Source organism: Perca fluviatilis, chromosome 9 (genome assembly GCF_010015445.1).
Source record: "Perca fluviatilis chromosome 9, GENO_Pfluv_1.0, whole genome shotgun sequence".
Lineage (NCBI taxonomy): Eukaryota > Metazoa > Chordata > Actinopteri > Perciformes > Percidae > Perca > Perca fluviatilis.
In genome coordinates this window covers 1,675,091-1,701,777 of record NC_053120.1, presented here as the reverse complement: position 1 = coordinate 1,701,777, position 26,687 = coordinate 1,675,091, and the positions used below count along the sequence as shown (strand labels likewise).

Here is a 26,687-nt window from a genome sequence, read left to right as displayed (position 1 = left end):
GCTATTATTTTATTTCACTTTGACATTTGTTTGTATTATGATAGGTTTTTCAATGTCAATCTACATTTTTTTCTTGATGTCTGACTTTTTTCAGTAACAGTTTTTTTTTTACACTGTCAGGATTTTTACAATGTCACTGGTTTTCAGTTTCAACTTTCTGTCACTGTTTTGGCGTAGGGAGGAGGGGCCTGAGGGGAGGGACAAAGAGGGCGTGGTTTACAGGTAATTTGCATAGGCTACTGGGAGAGACCGCAGCTCCACAGGCATCCACAGATCCATGTGTTATAACCACATATCTGCAATGGCTTCCACAAGTTCACCTGGAACCTCCAAATCTAGTAAGTCTGTTTATCTCTGCCATTTTTTTCACTTAGAAGCAGGCTGGTTTAGTGTTAACTTTTAATGTAGGCCTAAGCTGTGTTGTTTTGGCAGAGGTTAGAACTGTTCTCTTCATCCATGGTTAGCACACGTCAGCTAACTTGTGGCTAATTGTAGCTAAGTCTCCGGCTGGGGATGTCAATCTATCTTCTATAATCTAGTATTTATAATAACAGTAATTCGTGTCCTTTATAAGTCTAAGGCCAGTGTTATTGCTGGTGCACGAGGCTTGACTCGCTTTGTGCGTCTCTCATTAGCTCCTCGCGGATGTCTTAAGAGAACAGCTCCGCCTTCTCTACCTGCCGACACAGGCACGGAACGTTAACGCCCCTCCCCCCATAACTATCCTCCAATCACAAGTATAGCTGCTGACTGACAGGTTTCTAGGCAAATCACACAGGCAGAATGCGTTCACTGACATTTCCTAAAACTGGGAAAACACAGTTACTGAAAAACTGCCTTAACTGAACATAACAGTTAACATTATCATGTAAACCAGTCCAGTACAATATTTTATAACTGTTAAACTGATATTATCGGTTAAAGGTTTACTTGGACATAAATGTATAAATTTGTCTGTAAACAAAAACTAGTATGTCTGAGGTATTTCTGGCTTAAAAGGCATAACCTTTACATTTCTCATCTGATTTCACTAAGTTGTGTATAATTACAGGCACCTTCGACTGGGAGGCAGCTTATGGAGAGACTGCTGAGAAGGCTTCAGGAAGTTCTGCAACATCAGCCTGTGGATTTTGACTATTTACACTTTTACACTGTTTTACACTGGTTTAAGTCATGAAATGGGACTTGTACCCTTTTGCATAGACCAGTACACATTAACCCTCATATGCATTATCATTGCATTTACTGTAATTTGTTATTAAATATAGAGTCAAATTCTTACTTGAATATATTTATTTGTTATTCATTGAAAAGGTACAGATTTAACTGTTTTGCTGGAGTCCATACTGTAAATGCATGTTATTTCAAAAACTGTTAAGGATTAAAATCAGTACTACATATAAAGTAGTAGTGGTATGTGTCATTTTAAACAACAAAATGGTTTTCCTGTGTTATCCTGCCATGTTTATGTGTGAAGAATCACATAGTTAAGTGCAGTCTTGCAAAGCTATCCGCCATTGTACTAGGAGTTAGTCACAGGGTAAATGGCTGCCCTCAGTTCTGCCACAGTCTGCGGCCTCAGAGGGCACTGGATGGGTGGTAAAAGTACTCCACTGGCAGGCTCTTCTGTCACTCTGTCATGGTCCCCCTCCAAGAAAAGATCTTGTATATCCTGTAATTGACAAGTAATGTTATTAAAAGACTGCAGTTGCTTTTATAATACTTCACAAAACAATTACACTTTTTTTTGTAAATAAAATGCACACTTTAGGTGTGCATTTTATTTTTTATGTACATATGGCCATAATAAATATCCAAACAAAATAAAAAAGGTTTAATTCAACATTTTGAAGCTGCACAGGGTCCTGGAGAAGTCTGGTAAAGTGTCAAGGTCCCTCTGGAGGCGTGGTACAAACAGACTGTTATACATACTATCGGGTAATATGAAATAGGTTTGTCTACAGGTGACACTCTTAAAGACTGACACATCAGTGCACTATTAATATCACTTTCAACCCCCAAGTGGGCTAGCTGATGTGGTATTAGCTAGCGTTAGCACTTGTTCGATGGGAGACTTAGCTACAATTAGCCACAAGTTAGCTGACGTGTGCTAACCATAGATGAAGAGAACAGTTCTAACCTCTGCCAAAACAACACAGCTTAGGCCTACATTAAAAGTTAACACTAAACCAGCCTGCTTCTAAGTGAAAAAAATGGCAGAGATAAACAGACTTACTTAGATTTGGAGGTTCCAGGTGAACTTGTGGAAGCCATTGCAGATATAGGTAATCTGTGAGGATGCCTGTGGAGGTGCAGTCTCTCACAGTATGCAAATCATATGCAAATTACCTGTAAACCACGCCCTTTGTCCCTCCCCTCAGGCCCCTCCTCCCTACCCAAAACAGTGACAGAAAGTTGAAACTGAAAACCAGTGACATTGTAAAAATCCTGACAGTGTAAAAAAACAACTGTTAAAGAAAAAAGTCAGACATCAAGAAAAAATGTAGATTGACATTGAAAAACCTATCATAATACAAAAAAATGTCAAAGTGAAATAAAATAATAGCATTGTGAGATTATTATTTTTTGATGTTTGTGTTTTATATTTCAGTTCAACATTTTTCAGTACCAATATTTGTTGTTTCAATATCAATTTTTATTTTCAATACCACAGGTTACTGTCACTGTTCTAGCTCCATAGAAAACACAATCAAAACAGTTTTATTGTTTATTAATAATGTTCATTAAACAGACAATAGATTATAGATATAGACCAAGATATGATACTAGTTTATAACACTGACAACACTGCAAGATACAACTATTATAAATGCATTAAAGACACTTCATATTCCTTCATATATAATATACAACCTCACATAATCTTTAGATTTAAAATAAAACATCTGGAACACACACACACAACATCAAGAAAAGATCAACTAACTCAATATATATACAATATTATATATATATATATATATATATATATATATATATATATATATTATGTTATTATAATAATAATCATTGGCTATTTATGTCTTATTTCCCATCATTTCTGGGTTTTTTTGTAATCTCTCTCTCTGTCTTTTGTGTTCTAGTTTAAATATTTTCTCTGCATGAATGTGTCCCATCCCTTGTATTAAAGCCAGTGTATACCAGGCTGTATTAAAGTCAGTGTATACCAGGCTGTATTAAAGTCAGTGTATACCAGGCTGTATTAAAGCCAGTGTATACCAGGCTGTATTAAAGTCAGTGTATACCAGGCTGTATTAAAGTCAGTGTATACCAGGCTGTATTAAAGCCAGTGTATACCAGGCTGTATTAAAGCCAATGATGAAATGATCATATATGCATATTAAGTGTGTGTGTGAGCTGAAAGCTGCGCTCCTCTCCGTGTCCTCAGGTTCACAGCGACTACAGCAGCACAGAGCATCAGCAGCAGGACACTGAGCACTGAGCATCGCACTTTGAAGAAGGTGGAGTAAATCCCAAAGGGCTCCATGTACACTAACACAGTTCTCTCTGTTAACAGACACTGATAATCTCGGTCATAAACTACACACCAGTACTCCCCTGCGTCTCCCACTGAGATATTAGAGATAACCAGGCTCCCATTGTTATAGTACCAGCTCACTCTGCTCATGGTCTGATTAGACGTTACACTAAAGATTCTTCCCTCTGTTCGGTGTGACTTGATAAACCAATGATGCCACCAACCCTTTCTCCAATCTGTGCATCTGAGAGTGACTTCTTCTCCCTCTGAGAAGAGCTCTACAGCAGGGGGGCCAAATTTGGGACACACCACCAGATAATACTGTTGCCGTCTCACAGAGGCTGTACAGTCGTACCAACCTGAGTGATTTAACATTAGAGATGAAAACACCAGCGAGTAGTTTTGGTCTACTGAAGGAACAGTCTGGTTTTGTAGTTGTAGGTCATGGTAAGAGTATGTTTTGGTCTTCACCTTCCTCCAACGTGGGGGCTGTTCATCAGTGGAGGCAGTGATAGAGCACGGCAACACAGCGGTCTCTCCCACCGAGCGGTAGATTCTCTCAGACAGTACTCTCAACTCTACAGTCTGACTGCTAACACACTGCTGTTGGTTCATCACCAGACAGGTGTAGTTTGTAAAGTCTGTTTTTGTGACGTTGGAAACATGAAGAGCTGATGTGTTTGTCACCACTTGGTATCTTCCTCCAACATTGTCCATCACTGATGTCGTCTTGTCCCCAAAAACTCTGCTCCATGTTTCTTGCTCATATCTAGAGTCCCGTTTGAGCCACTGGACATCCAGATTATCAGCTGCTCCCTCACATGGCAGGTCCACTGTTTCTCCAAGTCTCACACTGATACCGCTCCGACCTATTGAAGTACAAACAGTAATAGTGAAGTTGTTGTCATGCGTCACGTTGCCCTCAGTCCAACACTCCTCTCGGTACCGGCCGGAGTCTGAATGGGTCAGGTTGAGGATGGTGTAAGAAGAAGTATTCACCGAGCTGACAAGTCGTTGTTTCAGGTGTTGAGGTACTGAGGAGCTGTTGGACCAGAGGTCAGAGGTGTTCCACAGGACCAGCTTCTCCTCACCAACAGATCTGGAGATCAGGCAGGAGGTGGTGTTCCTGGGGAGGTTGAAGGTGTAAGAGTCTCCTTCCTCTCGGATGAAGATCAGTTCTTGAGCATGGATGTAGTTGATGAGAGCAAACAGCAGGAAGGAGAGCTCTGTGACTGCAGCCATTCTGCTCCGAGGTCGACAAACACTGACACCACTCAGCTCATATACGCTCTACACCAACACTCATCAGCTGCTGCTCTTTTTATTTTTTTAACAAACATGACTTCTTAATCTCATCATCAGAGGAAACTTTGCAGCATCACCTCCCTATCGAGTTATCAATGTTTTATACACGAGTCTAAAACCACAGAGGTTTGTGTGTGTGTGTGTGTGTGTGTGTGTTTTATCAAAAGCATTTTCTTTAAGTTAAAACTAATGTTTAACTCTCAGGTTCTGAACCCAAATGCAGACCAGGACATGGTAGGTGGTGAAAAATGTGGGCATTTATTGAAGACAAAACTGGACAGGTAATGCCAGACGTGTCGACAGGTGAGTCCAGGTGATGGGATGCTGATGTTGATGACCAACGTGCTGGGAGGTGAGTGCTGCTGGACAGGAGTCTTGAAGGTATGATGTAGTAGATGGTTCTGGTTAGCAGGCAGGGGTGAAGGGAATTCCAGGGTGAAGGTACTGCAGACAGAGGAACAGGAACCAGTTAAGCAAACACGCAAGCACAACATACAAGTTTGGCTAATGATCCAGCAGGGACTGGATGTCATGTCACAGCTTAAATAGTGTAGTGAAGATGATCAGGACCAGGGGTGTAGATTGCTGATGAGGATAAGGTGAGAGAAGATTCATGTGATCCTGGAATTTCTGCCCTGTACTCATTGCCCGGTAACCGGAGAAGGGTACGTCCAGGATGTTTATATATATATATATATATATATATATATATATATATATATATATATATATATATATATATATATATATATATATATATATATTGCTGTCAAACGATTAAAATATTTAATCGCGATTAATCGCATTAATGTCAAAGTTAACTCACGATTAAACACAATTAATCACACATTTTAATCTATTTTAAATGTCCTTTGACTTCTTTTTGTCCCATTATATTTTCTTATTTTAATGCTCTTATCAACATGGAAAAGTAAATCGGCTTGCTTTGTGTTAATAATTTTTTTATTGGAATGGAAATGGAAATGGAAATTGATTTATTTGAAACAGGGACAATACACAAATAAACATTAAACTTGTTAACCAAGATAATATGTCTTGGGCCAGGTTATAGCAACAATTGCTAATTTCCACCTGTAGTCCCTGGGCAGGTAAACAACAAGGTAAAACAACATTGGCATATATATATACGTAGTGTTCAATTTCACACTAACATTCACACTTGGAGCTAATAATCTGTCACACAATGTAACACTGTTACCTCCATTTTCCATTGCAGATAGTACTCAATACATCCATGATAATGCGTTAAACTGTCAGCCCTATATATATATATATATATATATATATATATATATATATATATGATGATATGACTTAATTCAAATTCTACTCTGTTGCCTTTTTTCCAGATGAGAGCAACAGCCTCTCTGTAGACGTCCCTGTGTAGGCTGATATCTCCACACAGGATGTTTCTATCAGATCACCATGACAACCCTCATCAGCAGCTTCTCTTTTCCTGTTTTTAACAAACATAACTTCTTTATCTCACCATCAGAGGAAACTTTACATAAGTCTAAAACCCCAGAGGCTGACGTGTCTTCACACATTTTTCAGAGAGATAAGAGGGGGTTTTTTGTGTGTGTGTGTGTGTGTGTGTGCGTGTGTGTGTGTGTGTGTGTGTGTGTGTGTGTGTGTGTGTGTGTGTGTGTGTGTGTGTGTGTGTGTGTGTGTGTGTGTGTGTGTTTTGTGTTTGTTGTACAAGTACTTTATTAACAAAATGTGTGGAAGCGCTCACTGCTAAAGAGTTGTGTGTATTCATTGAGGAAGTTGGTTACAAGTTCTCCAGGTGAGAAACATCTGCACTCAGTACAAAGAAAGATGTTTACTTAAACTTTTCCTCCTAGTTTATACTAGTGCTTCTCAATCTTTTTTCAATAATATACCCCCTATCAAGTTTATTCTCAAGTTTATTCTCAGACAAGTACCCCCTGACTGGCCGCAAACATTTGAGATAGAAATAAAGCCTTTGACGACAACATATATATATATATATATATTATTATATATATAACATTTATGCTAAAAAACTTTTGTAATAATAAGCAACAAACTATGTTGCACTTATAATTTAGTGCGAAACCTGAGCTTGTGCTTCACTGAGGATGGTTGTATGGAACCATCCAAGTTTTTTTCTTTGACAATTTGGTTGAAAGAAACACAAATTTCTGAAATGAAAAAAACAAAACAAAAGAAAAGGTCAGATTTGACCCGAGGACAACAGGAGCGTTAATTAGAGTTACTTAGTTTGTTCATCAATACCAAACTAGGACATTAATGTTGTATCAGGTCTTCTAACAGACCCACATCCATGCTGCCAACCAGCTGCTACCGCTGAACTCTCTGATCTATATCTATCATACTTTCCTACAATACTTAAATACTTCTAATATGTGAATGGAACCTGAGTGTCTTTTAGTCGGTGAAAAGCTGAACATCATATATGAAAGAAAATGGAAGTTGTTTACAGGCAAGAATACGAGTGAAGCGTTGGCGTAGCAACGGGTGTGCCAGTGTCACCCACAGTCCTAAAAATATAGAAGCAGAATCATTTTTTATAGTCTTAATATGAAATGTTTTTCTAAGCTTGGGCTAATGTTGTTGACTTGCAGTAGTTGTTGATTTTAAAATGTAACTTCCTCCATTTGAAGCAGAGTGGAGAGTTAATATGTCGATCCATTATAATATATATGTAGAGGTGAACATTAATCTGACATTAAATGTGGCACAGCCAGTTTTTCTAAATCACAGCCAGAGTCTCTTTTCTGGGTCCGCTACTGGTGTGAAGAACAATAAAGTTTCATATAATAAAGAAGTTATGAATTCATCTTTATTTGGCTTTAGATGGAGACGTTGTTCCTATAATTCATACCAAAAGTTATTTCTGCAAACTGAAGACTGAACTGAAGTTTCAGCGAATGTCTGATTTATAACATGTTGTTTGTCCGACAGGAAGGAAACTCTTCATCGCTGCACGCTGTCACCTTGTAGTTCTCAGTTGTAGTTTTTCCTCTTTGATTGTGTTTAACTCGTGTTGTTTTCCCTGCAAGTGTGTCTTTTCTTGGTCTAAATGTCAACATTCTTCTACACTTTTTAATGTTTTTGTCGATTTTATTTCAATTTTTTTGTCACTTTTCTTCAATTTTTTTGTCACTTTTTCTCAATTTTTTGTCTCTCTTTTGGACTCTAAAATTTTGTTTTTGTAAAAAAAAAAAAAGTTTTTTGTTTCTTATTCTGATGTTTTTTTTTTTCAATTTTCGCACTTTTTTTAACAAGTCATGTTCACCTTTGGCGATGTTTTTGATGGGGTTTTTGTCACTTTTTTCAGCGTTTTAAAAAAATAAATGTTTTAGTCGATTTTTTTTCCTGCGTTTTTGTAGCTTTTTTCAACGTTCTTTTGTCATAGTTCTGATATAGTTTTTGTAAACGGGTCAAATTTGACCCGAGGACAGCAGGAGGGTTATTTCATTCCCTGTCCTCTGTTGTGTTGTCCTCGTTCTATCCCTGTGTGTTTGACCCTGTTCCATTCGTGTATATGTTTTCATGCTTCAGTTTCCTGTTTTACTTTGTAGTCTGTTTCTCTTGTAATAATAATAATAATAATAAATTGAATTTATATAGTGCTTTTCATAGACTCAAGTCACTTTACAGGGCAGGGTAAATTATAAAAACAGAACAAAACAGAACAAATAAAACAAAACAAGATTCAGGCCCAGATGAAAAGGGAAGGGGGCGTGGGGCTAGGGATAGGCAGAGCTGAAGAGATGGTCTTTAGGCGGGACTGGAAGATGGTGAGGGACTCAGAGGTGAGGATCTCTTGGGGGAGGGAGCTCCAGAGCCTGGGAGCTGCTCTGGGGTCCGTTCCAGGAAGGAGGTTTAACAAACTCCGAGTCTAACCCTGATGTCTGAGTTGATTTACCCTGAGATGGGAAACTCTGAGTTTTCGGTTCCAGAACAGCTGATATGAGTTGGTTTGATCAACTCGGAGTATGTTCACTCAGGGTTACACGCGTGCACAAAAGGCAGCATGAATGGAGCCATGATTCTACGATTCACCATGGTAACAACCACAAACAAACTGGTCAGCGCAAATACTTTTGACGTTTTGATTTGAATTACGTTTGAACCATAGACTGTATATTATTAATATTAACAGTCTGTGGTTTGAACCATAGATATTAACAGTCTATGGTTTGAAACATAGATATTAACAGTCTATGGTTTGAAACATAGATATTAACAGTCTATGGTCTGAAACATAGATATTAACAGTCTATGGTTTGAACATGTATTTCGTTAAAAAAGCAAGACAGCAGCTGCTGCTGCAAAAGAGAGAGAATTGGTGTGGGAGAAAATTGCTGCTGGAGTCAATGCGTACGCATTAACAGTGTATTAATTTCATATTTAATCACAGTTAACTTATAATATTACTGGTGAAAACTGGAAATGTAGGCTACACCTATAATTTTATTCAGGTGCAATCCTGCGGGCGAAAAAGTAAACTATACTAATCCCATTCTGAGGCTGCAGCACCATGATCATTAACAGAATTATAAGTATAATCATTTATTTCTTTTTAATGGCTCTCACTGGTTTGTGTCCAGGGAACACGTTAAAAAACGTTTCAGAGTGATCACACTTTTCTGACGGCTTTACATACAGTGGCTTACTATTACAGTATGATCCATATACACACCAATACACACAGATACACACACACAGATACACATACAGTGGCTTTACTATTACAGTATGATCCGCTACACCATTATAAAGAAAACTGCTGTTTGCAAAAAACGTAATGCGACACAAAGAATCTGCTGGGATGTTAAAGCCTGTCCACGATGTTGAACTAGTGGAAGGATAAGGTATCTACATATCTAATAGAATACCTCTCAAATCGGTTATGTGGAAATGAAAATACATCTAGTATATTCGGGACTCAATATCATCTCCCGACGTAAACTCTCTGTGAATTAATACAGCTTTTTCATCAACGGGATCGTCGACAAAAGGACATGACATGTTTGAGAAAAAAAACATTTTAATCTCCCTAACATAAACCAATACGTTTTTTTTATTCATGCAGATAAAACTGCATTAAAATGCGCCTGATACAGACTGAATGAATGAATGAGGAAATGAGTTTCTCCTCCCTCTGAGAGGGAGGAGAATGAGAGAAACTCGAGGTTTCTTGAAGAAAACCTGCTCCCGACCAGGTTAGGTTCACAGACTCAGTTACCATAGTAACTGACTCCGAGGTTAAGTTACCATAGTAACTGACTCTGAGGTTAAGTTACCTCTCTTTCTGGAACGGAAAACCCAGAGTTTCCCTCATCTCAGAGTTAACAAACTCAGAGTTTTCACTAAACCTGCTTTCTGGAACGGGCCTCTGGAGCATGCTCTGTCCCCATGTCATGTGATGCTCTACTTCCTGTCTCGTGTTTTCCCTCCTCTGTGATTGGCTGCCCCGCCCTGATGTGTTCCACCTGTTCATCATGTCACCTTTCTCTCGTTACTACCCTCGTTACCTTGTAGATTTAGTCTCTGTTCTTTCTTTGTCTCTTGTCGGTTCATCGTCCTTTCTTCCGCTCTCATTACCTGCGTCTCTTCCTCCTTTCCTCCTCTTCCTCTTCGTGCTTTTGGTTTCCCAGTCTTCAGTCTTTCAAGAGGTTTTTGGACGTTGTGTTGGACTTTCCTTCTGCCTGCCTACCTCAGGACACCTTTCCTTGTAAACCTTTTTATTTTAATAAACCTTGTAAACCTGGTCCCTGTCTCCTCTCCTCCCCACTCTGACCTTCTGGGTCGGACCCTGCTGGTCCTAGACCTGACGGACGCTGGTTTGGTTCCATGTGAGACTTTCTCTGCACTTCTAATCTCTTCTAGATAAAAACAACGGTGAAGACGAGGAGATGAATCAGATAAAAGAGGAGACTCGGCTCTCAATACTGAAAGAAAAATACGTTACAACATCAAACTCTGCACGTCAGCAGTCTGGTATAAAGTACTTTAAAGCAATACTTGAGTAAAAGTACAAGGATGTTACCAAAAGAAGACTTTGGTCTTTACAATATTAAAGTAAAAGTCTACTGTATGATATTTACTGAACTTAAGAATCAAAAGGTTGGTTCCTGATATTAAATGGACTTAATTATTACGAGTCAAAGTCAAAAGAAACTTAAATTAACTTCATTGTGGCTTTCTCATATTAAAGAATAATTTTCGTTCCATTAAACTTTGTAAACAGCCAAACAGAAGAAAACAGGTGCACGGTCGAAGGGAAGATAATACGAGGGTTACCAAATATTCATTTATTGAATATGCAGAATGTTCTATATGATGTATGAATGAAATGTGTGGATCCATGTGTTTAACCCCTCAGTATTCAGACTGCAGTTCCCGGTATGTGATGCAGATGTAATTAGTGATGGCAGTCTAACACTGAAGCTCCGATACGTGCTTCAAACCATTAACAACAGTTCCATGTGAGCCACTGCTCCGAAGGTTGCTATGGTACGGAGAAATCACGTGACACAGGACGTCTCTGAAGGAATCAGCTGATTGGTTCGCACGCCGACCAGTCAGCTGCTGCTATGGCAACTGGCACCGCCTCGTTTCGAGCTCAAAGCATAATAACTTTAATGCACAACATTGCGTTTGGTTCGTAGTAGCATTAGTTTGTTTGTATTGATTTATTTTCATTAGCCTAGTATGGAAGCATCTAGGAAGAGCGGTCGTTCTGACGTGGGAAAACTTTATTCTGATCGCTCCTGATAAGGTATGGAATGTATGAAGGTATGTTATGTATGTATGTATGTATGTATGTATGTATGTATGTATGTATGTATGTATGTATGTATGTATGTATGTATGTATGTATGTATGTATGTATGTATGTATGTATGTATGTATGTATGTATGTATGTATGCATGTATGTATGTATGTATGTATGTATGTATGTATGTATGTATGTATGTATGTATGCATGTATGTATGTATGCGTATGTATGTATGTATGTATGTATGTATGTATGTATGTATGTATGTATGCATGGTTGCTTTGGATAAAAGCATCAGCCGGTGTCATCCGTTCCCTCTGAATGATTTTTCTCTAAATGTAGAGTCTGTGAGCAAAAAAAGAGACAAGCTTAGTCCAAAAAGTGTGGAAAAAATAATGTTCCTTAATAAAAACCTTTGAGAGTTCCCTATCCCACATACCCCCTGGCCATAGGTACACAACCACACCCAACTTGTGTCATAGTTTCCCACACATCCTCAGTTTCCCAAGCACTCTCTCCCCATTAGCCAATAACACAATACACAAATCCAGCAATCTTAATTTGTCAAAAGAATGATATCCCATTCTTAGTATACATGTGCACTGTGCTGTGTGTGCGTGTGTGTGTGTGTGTGTGTGATTTATTTCACTATCCTTAAAGCCTTTTAAAGCCTCCTGTCCACTCTCTACCAGAAGATCTTTTGATTTGCAGCCTTGCTACTTCACCAGGCGAGGTCGCTGTTACTGAAGCTTCGAGTAATGATCCCACAATTCTTCTCAGTGGTCCAGTGCTTCACAAAAACTTCATTGCCCATCACTAGATGTAATATCAAATATGACCACAAGATAGAGGCATAGAGCAACTTTAAAATCCCATCGTTGTCACCTGAAGTTCAGACTGTAAATCTCTTCTACATGACCTGGATTCTTCTCGTGTATTAGTGTTCTCATGTTGAGTCATGTGGGGAAAATTCACCCTGAAACACGTTTAAGGAGAGGAACACATACTGACTACTATTAAATATAAAACCATCATAAATATAGCTAAAGACATTAATAAATGAATACCTATATGAAAATACAAATAAATAAGTTGTTTTTAAATGTAAAAACTAGATTAATTCATTTTTTAATGCAACCAAGCTTGGAGTCACCTAAAAAACAGTATTTGTGAATGTAAAAAGTGAAAAGTTACTCCTCTCTCTCTCTCTCTCAGGTTAGATTAATAACTCTTTATATAACAGACTAGAGTTACTCCTCTCTCTCTCTCTCAGGTTAGATTAATATCTCTTTATATAACAGACTCCTCTCTCTCTCTCTCTCTCAGGTTAGATTAATATCTCTTTATATAACAGACTAGAGTTACTCCTCTCTCTCTCTCTCAGGTTAGATTAATATCTCTTTATATAACAGACTAGAGTTACTCCTCTCTCTCTCTCTCTCTCTCAGGTTAGATTAATATCTCTTTATATAACAGACTAGAGTTACTCCTCTCTCTCTCTCTCTCTCTCAGGTGAGATTAATATCTCTTTATATAACAGACTAGAGTTACTCCTCTCTCTCTCTCTCTCTCAGGTTAGATTAATATCTCTTTATATAACAGACTAGAGTTACTCCTCTCTCTCTCTCTCTCTCAGGTTAGATTAATATCTCTTTATATAACAGACTAGAGTTACTCCTCTCTCTCTCAGGTTAGATTAATATCTCTTTATATAACAGACTCCTCTCTCTCTCTCTCAGGTTAGATTAATATCTCTTTATATAACAGACTCCTCTCTCTCTCTCTCAGGTTAGATTAATATCTCTTTATATAACAGACTAGAGTTACTCCTCTCTCTCTCTCAGGTTAGATTAATATCTCTTTATATAACAGACTCCTCTCTCTCTCTCAGGTTAGATTAATATCTCTTTATATAACAGACTAGAGTTAATCCTCTCTCTCTCTCTCAGGTTAGATTAATATCTCTTTATATAACAGATTAGAGTTACTCCTCTCTCTCTCTCAGGTTAGATTAATATATCTTTATATAACAGACTAGAGTTACTCCTCTCTCTCTCTCAGGTTAGATTAATATCTCTTTATATAACAGACTAGAGTTACTCCTCTCTCTCTCTCTCAGGTTAGATTAATATCTCTTTATATAACAGACTAGAGTTACTCCTCTCTCTCTCTCAGGTTAGATTAATATCTCTTTATATAACAGACTAGAGTTACTCCTCTCTCTCTCAGGTTAGATTAATATCTCTTTATATAACAGACTAGAGTTAATCCTCTCTCTCTCAGGTTAGATTAATATCTCTTTATATAACAGACTAGAGTTACTCCTCTCTCTCTCTCTCAGGTTAGATTAATATCTCTTTATATAACAGATTAGAGTTACTCTCTCTCTCTCTCTCAGGTTAGATTAATATCTCTTTATATAACAGACTAGAGTTACTCCTCTCTCTCTCTCTCTCAGGTTAGATTAATATCTCTTTATATAACAGACTAGAGTTAATCCTCTCTCTCTCAGGTTAGATTAATATCTCTTTATATAACAGACTAGAGTTACTCCTCTCTCTCTCTCTCAGGTTAGATTAATATCTCTTTATATAACAGATTAGAGTTACTCCTCTCTCTCTCTCAGGTTAGATTAATATCTCTTTATATAACAGACTAGAGTTACTCCTCTCTCTCTCTCTCTCAGGTTAGATTAATATCTCTTTATATAACAGATTAGAGTTACTCCTCTCTCTCTCAGGTTAGATTAATATCTCTTTATATAACAGACTAGAGTTACTCCTCTCTCTCTCTCTCTCTCTCAGGTTAGATTAATATCTCTTTATATAACAGACTAGAGTTACTCCTCTCTCTCTCTCATGTTAGATTAATATCTCTTTATATAACAGACTAGAGTTACTCCTCTCTCTCTCTCAGGTTAGATTAATATCTCTTTATATAACAGATTAGAGTTACTCCCTCTCTCTCTCTCAGGTTAGATTAATATCTCTTTATATAACAGACTAGAGTTACTCCTCTCTCTCTCTCAGGTTAGATTAATATCTCTTTATATAACAGACTAGAGTTACTCCTCTCTCTCTCTCAGGTTAGATTAATATCTCTTTATATAACAGACTAGAGTTACTCCTCTCTCTCTCTCTCAGGTTAGATTAATATCTCTTTATATAACAGACTAGAGTTACTCCTCTCTCTCTCTCTCTCTCTCAGGTTAGATTAATATCTCTTTATATAACAGATTAGAGTTACTCCTCTCTCTCTCTCATGTTAGATTAATATCTCTTTATATAACAGATTAGAGTTACTCCTCTCTCTCTCTCTCAGGTTAGATTAATATCTCTTTATATAACAGAGTTACTCCTCTCTCTCTCTCATGTTAGATTAATATCTCTTTATATAACAGATTAGAGTTACTCCTCTCTCTCTCTCTCAGGTTAGATTAATATCTCTTTATATAACAGAGTTACTCCTCTCTCTCTCTCATGTTAGATTAATATCTCTTTATATAACAGATTAGAGTTACTCTCTCTCTCTCTCAGGTTAGATTAATATCTCTTTATATAACAGACTAGAGTTACTCCTCTCTCTCTCTCAGGTTAGATTAATATCTCTTTATATAACAGACTAGAGTTACTCCTCTCTCTCTCTCTCAGGTTAGATTAATATCTCTTTATATAACAGACTAGAGTTACTCCTCTCTCTCTCAGGTTAGATTAATATATCTTTATATAACAGACTAGAGTTACTGGTTGTTAGACTGACTTCAAAAGGTGGTCCAGAAGAATGAGAAACAACTAGGTGCCACTACATTATCCTTTGAAGCAAAAAAACAACATGTAAATGCAACATTCTTGTCTGTTTTGGACTATGGTGACATTTTATATATGTATTCAACCTCCCAGTGTCTTCACGCTTTGGACACGTTGTTTCATGGAGCCTTAAGATTCATCACAATCTTAAAATCTCATACTCATCACTGTTTGCTTTACTCTCGGGTCGAGTGGTTCTCCCTCTCAATTAGGCGTTGGATGCACTGGCATCTTTTTATTTATAGAGCAATACTAGGATTACTTCCTCCTTATCTGAATGCTTACATCCTCCCGAGGTCTGCAGGGACATATCACCTGCGTTCACACAATCTGTTTTTATTGTCAGTCCCTAAAGCCGCACTGACTTTGGCAGAAAGGCTTTTAATTTTGCAGCACCATCTGCATGGAATCAGCTTCAGACTGAGCTACAGTTGAAGGACTTGGTCTCACTTTATTCTTTTAAAGCCTTCTTAAAGGACCTTGCAGAAAGGCAGTCTGTCTGTCATTGTTTTTAAATCAATTTACGTGTGTTTTTTTTTATGATGATATTGTTGTTTGAATATGAAGAGTGAAAGTTTGTCAATGTTTTTACTTGTTATTGTCGTTGTATTTATTTGAAACCACGTTGCTGCCACCTGGCCAGGACACTCTTCCAAAAGAGATTTGTAAGTTTTTTTAATCTCGGTTAAATAAAGGTTTGAATGAACAAGCGCAAATAACACTGCTGGATTTAATCTTCATGATAACGTGGATGATATGGAGTGAAATAATGTGCGTGAGGCATCAATACTAGAAATATTACGAGTAATCTTAAAAATAATTTACTTTCCGCAGTCTGACTTCAGTTCACCACCTCACCATCTGCGTCGCCAATTCCTATTTTGTCTCCAAAATGTGCGTACGCATGGTTCAGAGTTTGCGTGGAGGACCGCACGTTCTCCCGTCAAGTTTGTTGTTTATTAATCACAACCGTTAAGGGGAAGTGCATGACGCACGTTTTCAGCCCTGTTTGGTGCGTGACCGCGTATTTATAAATGAGACCCCTGAACTGAAAGCCCTCTACTCCGGTTTCCTGGGTCTGATGTTAGCGTTATGCTAAGCTAACCTGTACAAAGCAAGAGCAGAATAACCACTGAAACATATCAAAGAGGTTCACACATACCTTTTTATTTTAGGGTCCATATTTAGAAATACTTTTCTAGAATACTTAAATACTTTGAATATGTGAATGTAACCTGAGAGTCTTTTAGTGAAAAGCTGAACATCAGATATGAAAGAATGTGTGTGGAGAATAATAAAGTTTTAAATAATAAATCCATTATTCATTCATATTTATTTGGCTTTAAATGGAGACGTGTTTCCTATGATTCATACCAGAAGCTCTTTCTGCAAACTGAAGACCTTTTAGTTAAAGAGTAACATCCTTTTAGTTTAACATGAAACAGCCCCGAAATCACCATCACCAAACTCCACCAGACTCCATGTAAATAATCAGGACTTTTAGCGTGTATAGAGCCAGCATATCTCCACCAGACTCCATGTAAATAATCAGGACTTTTAGCGTGTATAGAGCCAGCATATCTCCACCAGACTCCATGTAAATAATCAGGACTTTTAGCGTGTATAGAGCCAGCATATCTCTACCAGACTCCATGTAAATAATCAGGACTTTTAGCGTGTATAGAGCCAGCATATCTCCACCAGACTCCATGTAAATAATCAGGACTTTTAGCGTGTATAGAGCCAGCATATCTCCACATGTAAATGGGTGAATTAAGGGTTTATTTCAACCAAAACCAGAGTGGTGATTGTTGGAACAGTGGAAAGATGAACCAAGACGGCTTTTTGATAGTTTGATTTAGTTTCTTTCCACTTTGAATGAAGTGTGTTTTACGATGATAAAAGTCCTGATAATTTATATGGAGTCTGTGTGGAGCTTTCTGTGATGGTGATTTCAGGCTGTTTCAAGTTAAACTAAATGATCTTTTACTCTTTAACTAAAAGGTCCTATCTCTGTGAGGGATCCATCCCATAATGTTGTCAGACACTTAGAATAATAATCTGAGTCCAGGTTGAAAATACAGAAGTAACACTTTAATGAAAGATGAGTATTGTGTATCTTACAGCACTTGTTGGCTAACTTCTCTGCCATGAACACACATTCACAGCCTCCCGCTGTAAACAAACGCAGCGGTTGTCTGCAGCGAGCCAACATGTGCCTTCTCTGTGTTTACTCTGTGTCAGAGTGTCTGAGATCATTCAGGCACATACACGGCAAAAAACACAGAAACATCCTTTAATGTTTTAGCTTGAAAATCAAAATGAAATGGACACTAAGAAGTCCAAAATGTCTGCAGGTTTATCAGCTGGTCTGGAGTCAGTTTGCAGTAGTTTAAGCCAACAGGAAAAAAAGAAACTTCCTCAAAAAAAAGAGTCTGAAATAATAATAATTATAATCATAATAATAATAATAATAATAATAATAATAATAATAATAATAACAGAGGAATTATCAAAATGATCCACAGAACCTTCACGTCTGCTTCTCCACAAACTCTATTATATCTTCCAATACCACCTTAAATTCTATTCAATCATCCAATACCACCTTAAAAAATAATGATTGTTTTTTTAATCCTGCCGAGTTCCTCGAGTAGCTTTGGCATCAATAAGTGTTTGGTCCATTTATTCTCGTCCTCCTCCTCCAGTCTTTGGTCAGTCTCTCTCTCTCTCTCTCTCTCTCTCTCTCTCTCTGATCAATAGTAGATCATGTGACGGGGAACACATGACTCGCCTGATCCGTCCGGTGAACACACGGCGACTCATCTGCAGAGAGAGATAACATGTAGAAGATCCATAGTTACAACATGGACCCAAAGTTCAGGAAAAACTGACTTCATCACTCTCTGACTGTCTGTCTGCCTACATCCTGTTTTATATCCAACTGGTTTTTATTGTCGTTTCTTTCTGGATGTATGGATTAGTTGCGAGGTCTTTTAGTCTGACCTGTCTCTCTGTCTGTCTCTCTGTCTGACCCTGACCTTAAAGCCTAACTCTGCGCCAGAATGTAACCTAGGGTCTTTTTAGTGAATGTACCCGAGTCAAACTTTAGTTTAAGAGCATATTTAGGACCTAATCGCCACTTTTTAAGATTTACCGTATTCTCGTTTTTTCCCGGTCAAATGGGCTTTTGAACGGGAAGTGCTAGGGGGCTCTGCTATGATAGCATCAAAATAGCTATTTCTAAACCACACGAAGCCTCGACAAGCATCAGACTTGCTCCAAGTATCACCAGGAGCTCTACACCTTAACTACACGGTGACCAATAGATAAGGCTCTACCTTAAGGAAATATATAACTATGAGGAGCTCCATACCCAATAACACACAGTGACCACTAAAGAAGCCCTTTTATATATACTATAAATGAAGCTATAGTTTATTTAAACCTTATAAGAACATACCTTTAACATAAAGACACACAAACTTACAGCACTAACACCCACGATGTATACTATAACCAGGAGCTCTACACCTTAACTACACCAGTGACCAAGATATATACTATAACCAGGAGCTCTACGTAATTAACTACACCAGTGACCAAGATATATACTATAACCAGGATCTACACCTTAACTACACGGTGACCTAGATATATACTATACCCAGGGAGCTCTAACAACACACCATACAAAAAAAAACAAACTTAACTACACGGTGACCAAGATATATACTATAACCAGGGGCTCTACAACATAACTACACGGTGATCAATAAGATATAGGCCAGGAACTGAGTTCAGACCTAATCACACCAACAAAGATATATAAGGACAAAAACACACGTGACCATTGGTCACGGTGTGGATGGAGTACGGTGAAGCTCTAATATATCTATATATATGGAGCAAGGCTCTGATGTTGTGTCGAGCCTTCTGAGTGGGTTTAAAATAGCTATTTGATGCTATGATAGCGAGATTGCCCCTAGCACTCCCATTCAAAAGGCCATTTGACCGAAAATGAGAATCACGGTAAAATCTTAAAAGGTGGCGATTCGGTCCTAAACTATGCCTTAAACTAAAGTTTGACTCGGGTACATTCACAAAAAGACCCTGGAGGTTGTATTTTTGTGAGAGTTACGCTTAAGAAACAGTGACAAGTAGAAAATGTATTTCATACTTTTTATTATTATGGTTATTTAATGGTCAGGTTGCCTGTCTGTCTGTATTATATCTAACTGGTCTTTTTCTTTCTGAATGAATGGATTAGTTGCAGGTCTTTGGTCTGACTTTTAAGAAACAGTGACAGTAGAAAATGTATTTCACTAATTATTATTATTATTATTATTATTATTATTATTATTATTATTATTATTATTATTATTATTATTTAATGGTCAGGTGGCCATGCAGTGTGAAGCGTGGTGTGTGGAGTCTCTGACCCTGGGAAGGGAGGCTTCATGCAATTGATACGCTCCACCGTCCTCCCCCCATCCATCTCCACCGAAGTCCTCCGAGGTTAAGCCAGCAGACCGTACTTCTTCTTGGGGGTGGCCTCTTCATCCTGTCAACCAATCACAGAGCACCATCACTACCACTTTCATACAGAATTAATATCAATATTTAGGCTGGTTTGGTCCAGCAATACTACTACTACTGTAGTTTCAACTGATTAGTACTTTAAACTCACTATATCAACTGTTATTGTCAGTCTGTGTGAGTGTGTTAATGTATGTATCTGTGTGTCTCTGTTATGTCTGTGTGTGTGTAGGTGTGTGTGTTTGTCATTGTATTTGTATGTGTGTGTGTGTGTGTATCTGTGTGTCTCTGTATGTCTCGTTTGTGTAGGTGTGTTGTGTGTGTGTGTGTGTGTGTTTGTCTATGTATGTGTTGTGTGTGTGTGTGTGTGTGTGTCTGTATGTTTATGTGTGTGTGTATGTGTCTTTGTGTGTGTGTCTATGTATGTTGTGTGTGTGTGTGTGTGTCTATGTATGTGCGTGTGGTTTTTGTGTATGTGTTTGTGTGTGTGTCTATGTATGTAGTGTGTGTGTGTGTGTGTCTATGTAGTGTGTGTTGTTGTGTCTTTGTGTATGTGTTTGTGTGTGTGCTCTATGTATGTAGTGTGTGTGTGTCTATGTATGTAGTGTGTGTGTGTTTGTGTGTATGTGTTGTGTGTGTGTTATGTATGTAGTGTGTGTGTGTGTGTGTGTAGTGTATGTGTGTGTGTGTCTTTGTGTAGTGTGTTTGTGTGTGTGTCTATGTATGTAGTGTGTGTGTGTCTATGTATGTAGTGTGTGTGTGTGTGTGTGTCTATGTAGTGTGTGTGTGTGTCTATGTATGTAGTGTGTGTGTGTGTGTGTGTGTGTGTGTGTGTGTGTGTGTGTGTGTGTATGTGTGTGTGTGTGTGTGTCTTTGTCTGTGTGTGTGTGACTGTTTTATATATGTGTGTGTGTGTGTCTGTCTTTCTATGTGTCTGTCTGTCTGTCTGTCTGTGCATATGTCTGTCTGTAGTGTGTGTGGCGGCGTGCGTGTTGGATTTTACAAGATTAAACAGTTTAAATTGTGAGATTTATGAATGGAGTTTGGTTTGATGGCTGTCCACAAACAGGGCAATGACAGGAAGTAGTAATACACCTGTAAAGGTAGTATTGTTTTTAGTGATAACGGATAAGCAGTAGATCAGATTTATGCAGAACTGAAGAGTAAATCTAACACAAGACTCACATTAACACAATGTGTAAATTTTCTTCTTATTTTGTATGTATGTATATATTAGTTTTTCTGTATTTATTGTTAACTTTCTGTTTGGTGTGTTATGAATGCACCTTTCACCAAGACATGTTCCACATTTAGTGTATTTGTTGTGGCAATAAAACCTTCTGACTGTAATAGAAGAGAAAGCTTTAAATTGCTTGTTTGTATTGAGTGTGACACCTGTCCACAGGTAGGAGAGGCTGTTGTTGAGATAACATCAGTTGTTTCCATCGCGAAGCTTGAATGAGAATAGAGAGACTTAGTGCTGTTTTAACCACAAACCCAATGTTTTGGTGGATCAATTCAGACACTAAACATATTGGGAGAGGATGGTTGGAGTAAATTCGGTGACTATTATACGAATGTAAGACCGGGTGCTTAAATTATAGAAAACAACACAAGTAACATTTTATAGCATATATGCCTCGCTGGTGGGACACAAAGTATTAAATTGCTGGATTTATGAATGGAGTTTGGTGTGGTACTGCTTAAGATACTACCCAAACTTTTGAATTAATATCAGAAACTAAACTGTATTTTGGTGTGGGAGAATGGTGCAACACACACACACACACACACAAAAAAAAAAAAAAAAAAAAAAAAAAAAAACACACACACACACACACACACACACACACACACAAACACACACACACACACACACACAACACACACACACACACACACACACACACACAGCTAAACAACTGTGTTCATGTTACCACACTGTCTGTGTTGTGGAGGCCTGCTGTTTGTTGACATGTTAACAGAGTGAGGTACAGAGTATTCTAGTTTTACTGGTATGTCGCCCATCTTTTGAAATCATATCTTTTAGATATAAAAACGTAACTGGGTAGATAAGATAAAGGTCAGAATTGAAGAGTGTCTCCGTTGCTCCAAAAAGGGCATTATACAAAAAAGAATGAAAGAGGGAAATGAAAGAAATGCGGAAAGGGGAAAAAAATATGGAAAAAACTTTATTGTAAGCGTAATTAGTTAATCTAATGATTTATCAGTTATAAGTACATCCTCCTGTAGTTGTGTACCTCTTACCTGCCATTCACCTGTGTGAAGAGGCGGCACACCAAACTCCATTCATAAATCTAGTGATTTAATGCTTTTCTTATCAATACTTACACATAGTCTGTAAAATGTGATGCAGTTGTTTTTCTAAAGTTAGCTTCATCTTAAGAGGTAGCACTCTCATAACTACTACACAACATTGTTGATTGACAAACTACAGACCTAAGCAACAGCTCGGTCCTTGTTAACTTCCATTTCACATTTTGGACAATATAATATACATCGCAGAAAATTTTCTGTTTTCGAAAGGTTAGTTAAAGTTTTACATTTTATTTTGTTAATGTGTCACAGATACATTAATCGTTCACCAAATCCCTGTTTATATGAATGGAGTTTGGTGTAATGCTTCTCAGCAGTTGTGCACACGGTAAAATGCGACCCCACACCAAACTCCATTCACAAATCTAGTGATTTAATGCTTCTTCTCTTATCAACACTTCTACTCTATAATCCTATTATTTAATACTTCCTTGTAGTCATTTATTATAACAACCATTTTCACTGTTGGACAACATAATATACATCGCAGAAACTGGTAAGAAAAGTTTTACATAGTATTTAGGTAACGTGTCACTGATACATGTAACCGTTCACTAACTCCCCTGTTTATATGAATGGAGTTTGGTGTAATGCTTCTCAGCAACGGTGAAAAAGCGAAGCCACACCAAACTCCATTCAAAAAACCTGTGATTTAATGCTTATTCTCTTATCAACACTTCTACTATATAATTATATCCCTCTAATACTTTTCATGTAGTCATTTATTACAACAACCATTTTCACTTTTGAAAATATCACAGAAAACAGGTCAAAAAGTTTTACATAGTATGTTGGTAACGTGTCACCGATACATTTAACCGTTCACTAAATCTCTGCTTATATGAATGGAGTTTGGTGTGAAGTGTTTTTGTCTCACCGCACAGCTCGGATGAGGAAGTAGAGAACTCCAATCATGGTGATGGCGATCAACACGTACAGGGCCCTCTGGATCATCGAGCTGTCCACATTTAGGCCGCTAAGCATCCTACCGCCGCCGCCGCCTCCGCCGTGTGGAGTTCGCCCCGCCGGAGGAGTTCGTGACCGCGGGTCCGGCGCCACGGTGCCCGGCCGCCGGTGCCGGTGGTGAGTGTGAGCGCATCCTCCACCGCGGACACAAACACACACAACATATCGGTACAAACACCGCCGAGAGAACTCTGTAAAAGTCATTATAACATCCAGAAACACCCGCGCGAACCTAAGAGAAGACAACTAGGAAACTTATTGCGGCTCGAGAGGGACTTTCTGCTCTGTTCTTTTTTTAGCGGAACCGAGCGGGGCCTTTCCCAGAGACACGTCGCAGTATCCGCTGAACTCTGCCTCTACTTCGGGCTTTGTTGATGTTGAAGACAGACGGCTCAACAACAACCAGGAAGTTCACATCCACCTACTGATGACGTCACACGCAGGGACGTGCGTGGGGAAATTATCCCTCGATTTGACTCGTAGGACGACCAATATACACAGTTAAATTCACAAATTCAGAAATACATAGACAGAAAAACAAAGTGAATGGATGCCGAACTAAAGAGCGGCTCTTGTACCTTTAGAAAACATATAATTCACATTCTGTAAACTATAAATTCCGTCTGATATAAGAGACATACTTAAAGTGTGACTTTTATACACGGAGTTTGGTGCCTGTTCATGTTAAGGTGACTGACGGTGCAGGGCAAATTCTTTTGTCAGTTTATAGATGAGCTAAAGAACTATTAGGGTATTAGTATTACTGTTTATTATTATAAAACACTTTATAATTGTATTAGTCATAATGTTTAAACAGCGTGGATTGGATACGGTACTATCTGCCTGTTTTGTTTTCCCTGCATATTTCTTGTTCAAAATGGGAAAATGTTTTAAATATTTTCAGTTTAAATTGATGCCGAACTGAAGTGAGACTGTTCTAGCTTTAGAAAAACATATCAATCACATTCTGCAACATATGAAAACCTACTGATATAAGAGACATCTTTAAATTGTGATATTTATGAATGGAGTTTTGGGGCACATAGGGGAAGCGAAAGTGAGCCAGAACATATCTAAAAAACAATTGTCCTAGCATCCACTGCGGTCATAATTTAATTTTACAATGAAGTCAATGTTTTCTAAAAATATATATAAGAGTGAAAATAAAATAACCAGAAGTTGAACTTGTAATTTTGTCTGCAAGGGGTGCTGTGGAGCCAGAGTTTGTGTTTTAAACTATTTTTCAGATATTTTATTAACTTTTTCCAATAATCTAATAATATATAACATCTTCCTGATGTTTTCCTGAAATATTTTTGATATTTTAATAATTATATTTGCAGATTTGTATTATATATACAAATATTTCTTACTAACATATTTTTGGGATCTTTTTAAGAATTGTATTTTGTATATTTTCCTAATATATTTAGAATATTTTAGGAGAAATATTTCAGAATAGAATATTTAAGCTTTGTTGGATATTGTAAAACAATCTTTAGATATTTTATTAACTTAACATATATATATAATACAATTTTATTAATATTTTTAGATTTTTTTAATATTTAGATAATTTTTCTGACATTTTTGAATAATTTTCTGACATTTTTTAAATAATTTTCTGACATTTTTGGGATATTTTACTGTTATTCTTTTGAATACTTCTGATATTTTATTAGTATTTATTAGTCCAATATTGGCTGTTTTTAACAGGTTTGTCCGATTTAAAATGAATGTATTTTCTTCCTCCATTAATACTATTTTTAGGGGAGTTTGGCATTGATTAAGAAGAGATACGTGTAAATCCCAGGTCATTTTAAAGCTTTATGGAAAGGAAAAGCTGTAATTATGACTCATTGTAACGCCTGAATGATTAAATCTGTTCATACCTCTGATAGAGCTTCTGTCTGCCAGGCGCGTGCACTGTGTCAGAGTTACTGGTTTGATTCCTCGCAGGATCAAAGCCTCCAGATGTCACGCTAATGTACATTTATGTATTTAGGTTGTTTCTGCATTTAGGTTGCTGACAGAGGCTTCGGGACGTGACAGACAGACCAGTCGGCCAATGGCAGTCGGCTGGGTTCTCCTGCAGCGCTGTGATTGGTCGGCACGGTGACAGAGGGGGGGGGATGTGAGATTACAGCATCTCTCCGCTCTCGGTGCTGATACAGCGGAACATCTGGAGCTGCCCTGCCCGGGAATCAAAGCCCCGAACGCCGCCGAGACAGCCCGAGTTCGCTCCTTTTCTGTGGGGAAAACGCCCGAGCGTGTTCCGTTGTTGTTGTTTTCGCGCCTTTCGGGCTGGATCTAACGTCTCGAGACTGTCAACGGACGGACCCTTTCTGCCGGTAAAACACAGAAACTACGGATAAATCCCGGGAGAACGGTGATGGACTGAAGTGATTCGGTATCTTGAGAGGGTTTTGGGCCCGATGGAAGCTGCGACACACCAAGACCTGGAGCGTCTGGGTCCCGGTTTCGGCTTCAGTCTGGACTAAAGACTCGGTTCGTCCCCGAGGGATTCAAACAGTCACTTTTCTCCGGTAAACGGGCCCAAACCGACGGATCAGGACCGTTCTGTGGGTATTTTAACAACTATATTTGCATATTTTATTAATATTTAGTTGAGATATTTGGATATGCAGCGTTTTCGTGGATTAACACCTACAGCGGGACATGCGCCCCTCCTCTGCTCCTCTAATCCGGGTTTAAATCTGAGATCTGATCTGATTACTCTGCTCCTCCGTTACATCTGTCCTGGTTGAACTGGTCCCGGTCCCGATCCCTGGGGATCTCGGATCCGGTCCTGGTTTTACGGAGTTCTGCTGTCAGATATTGTAATTACACATTTCAAGATATTTTAACTTTTGTTCATTTTTCTACTTTTCTATTTTTCTACCATATATTTTAAATGTTTTATTCATATTTGTTGGGGATTTGTTAATGATTTTATTTGCAGATTTTACCTAGTATTGGGGGATGTTTGAAGAATTATTTTGTGACATTTTGAATATATTTTTCTGATATTTTTAAGGATATTTTGTGAGATTTTGAATATTTTTGTGACATTCTTGAATATTTTAGACGTTTTTGAATATTTTTGAGACGTTTTTTGAACATTTTTGTGACATTTTTCAATATTTTTCAGATATTTTCTGACATTTTTGCACATTTTTCTGACATTTTGAATATTTTACACATTTACTGTAAATAGTATTGGGGATGTTTTTAAGAATTGTATTAAAATATTTTATGAAATCTTTTGTATATTTTATTAATTTAAACATATATATTTTACTGACATAGTTTAGATATTTGACAGATTTTTTTTAAACATATATTATAGATCTAGGACTCGTATCGGGTTGCTCTCGGTCCTGGTTTCGGAGTTCGTTGCCCAGCCGACCCCTGGTTCGAGCAGTGGAGTTCTGGTG

General features: G+C 37.9%; 2 long non-coding RNA genes and 1 pseudogene across 2 annotated transcripts; 1 reads left to right on the top strand and 2 right to left on the bottom strand.

Annotated features, from left to right (window-relative positions):
- Positions 1–235: 235 nt before the first annotated feature.
- LOC120565415 lies at positions 236–1,404 on the top strand. Its single transcript, XR_005640238.1, has 2 exons — positions 236–338; positions 1,052–1,404. It is a non-coding gene; the product is annotated as an uncharacterized LOC120565415 (long non-coding RNA).
- On the bottom strand, positions 1,276–2,358 carry LOC120565416. The gene is made up of 2 exons (XR_005640239.1): positions 2,237–2,358; positions 1,276–1,672 (listed from the first exon to the last, which is right to left on the bottom strand). It is a non-coding gene; the product is annotated as an uncharacterized LOC120565416 (long non-coding RNA).
- A 2,646-nt stretch (positions 2,359–5,004) lies between these two features.
- On the bottom strand, positions 5,005–24,253 carry LOC120565569 (annotated as a pseudogene).
- Positions 24,254–26,687: the final 2,434 nt, after the last annotated feature.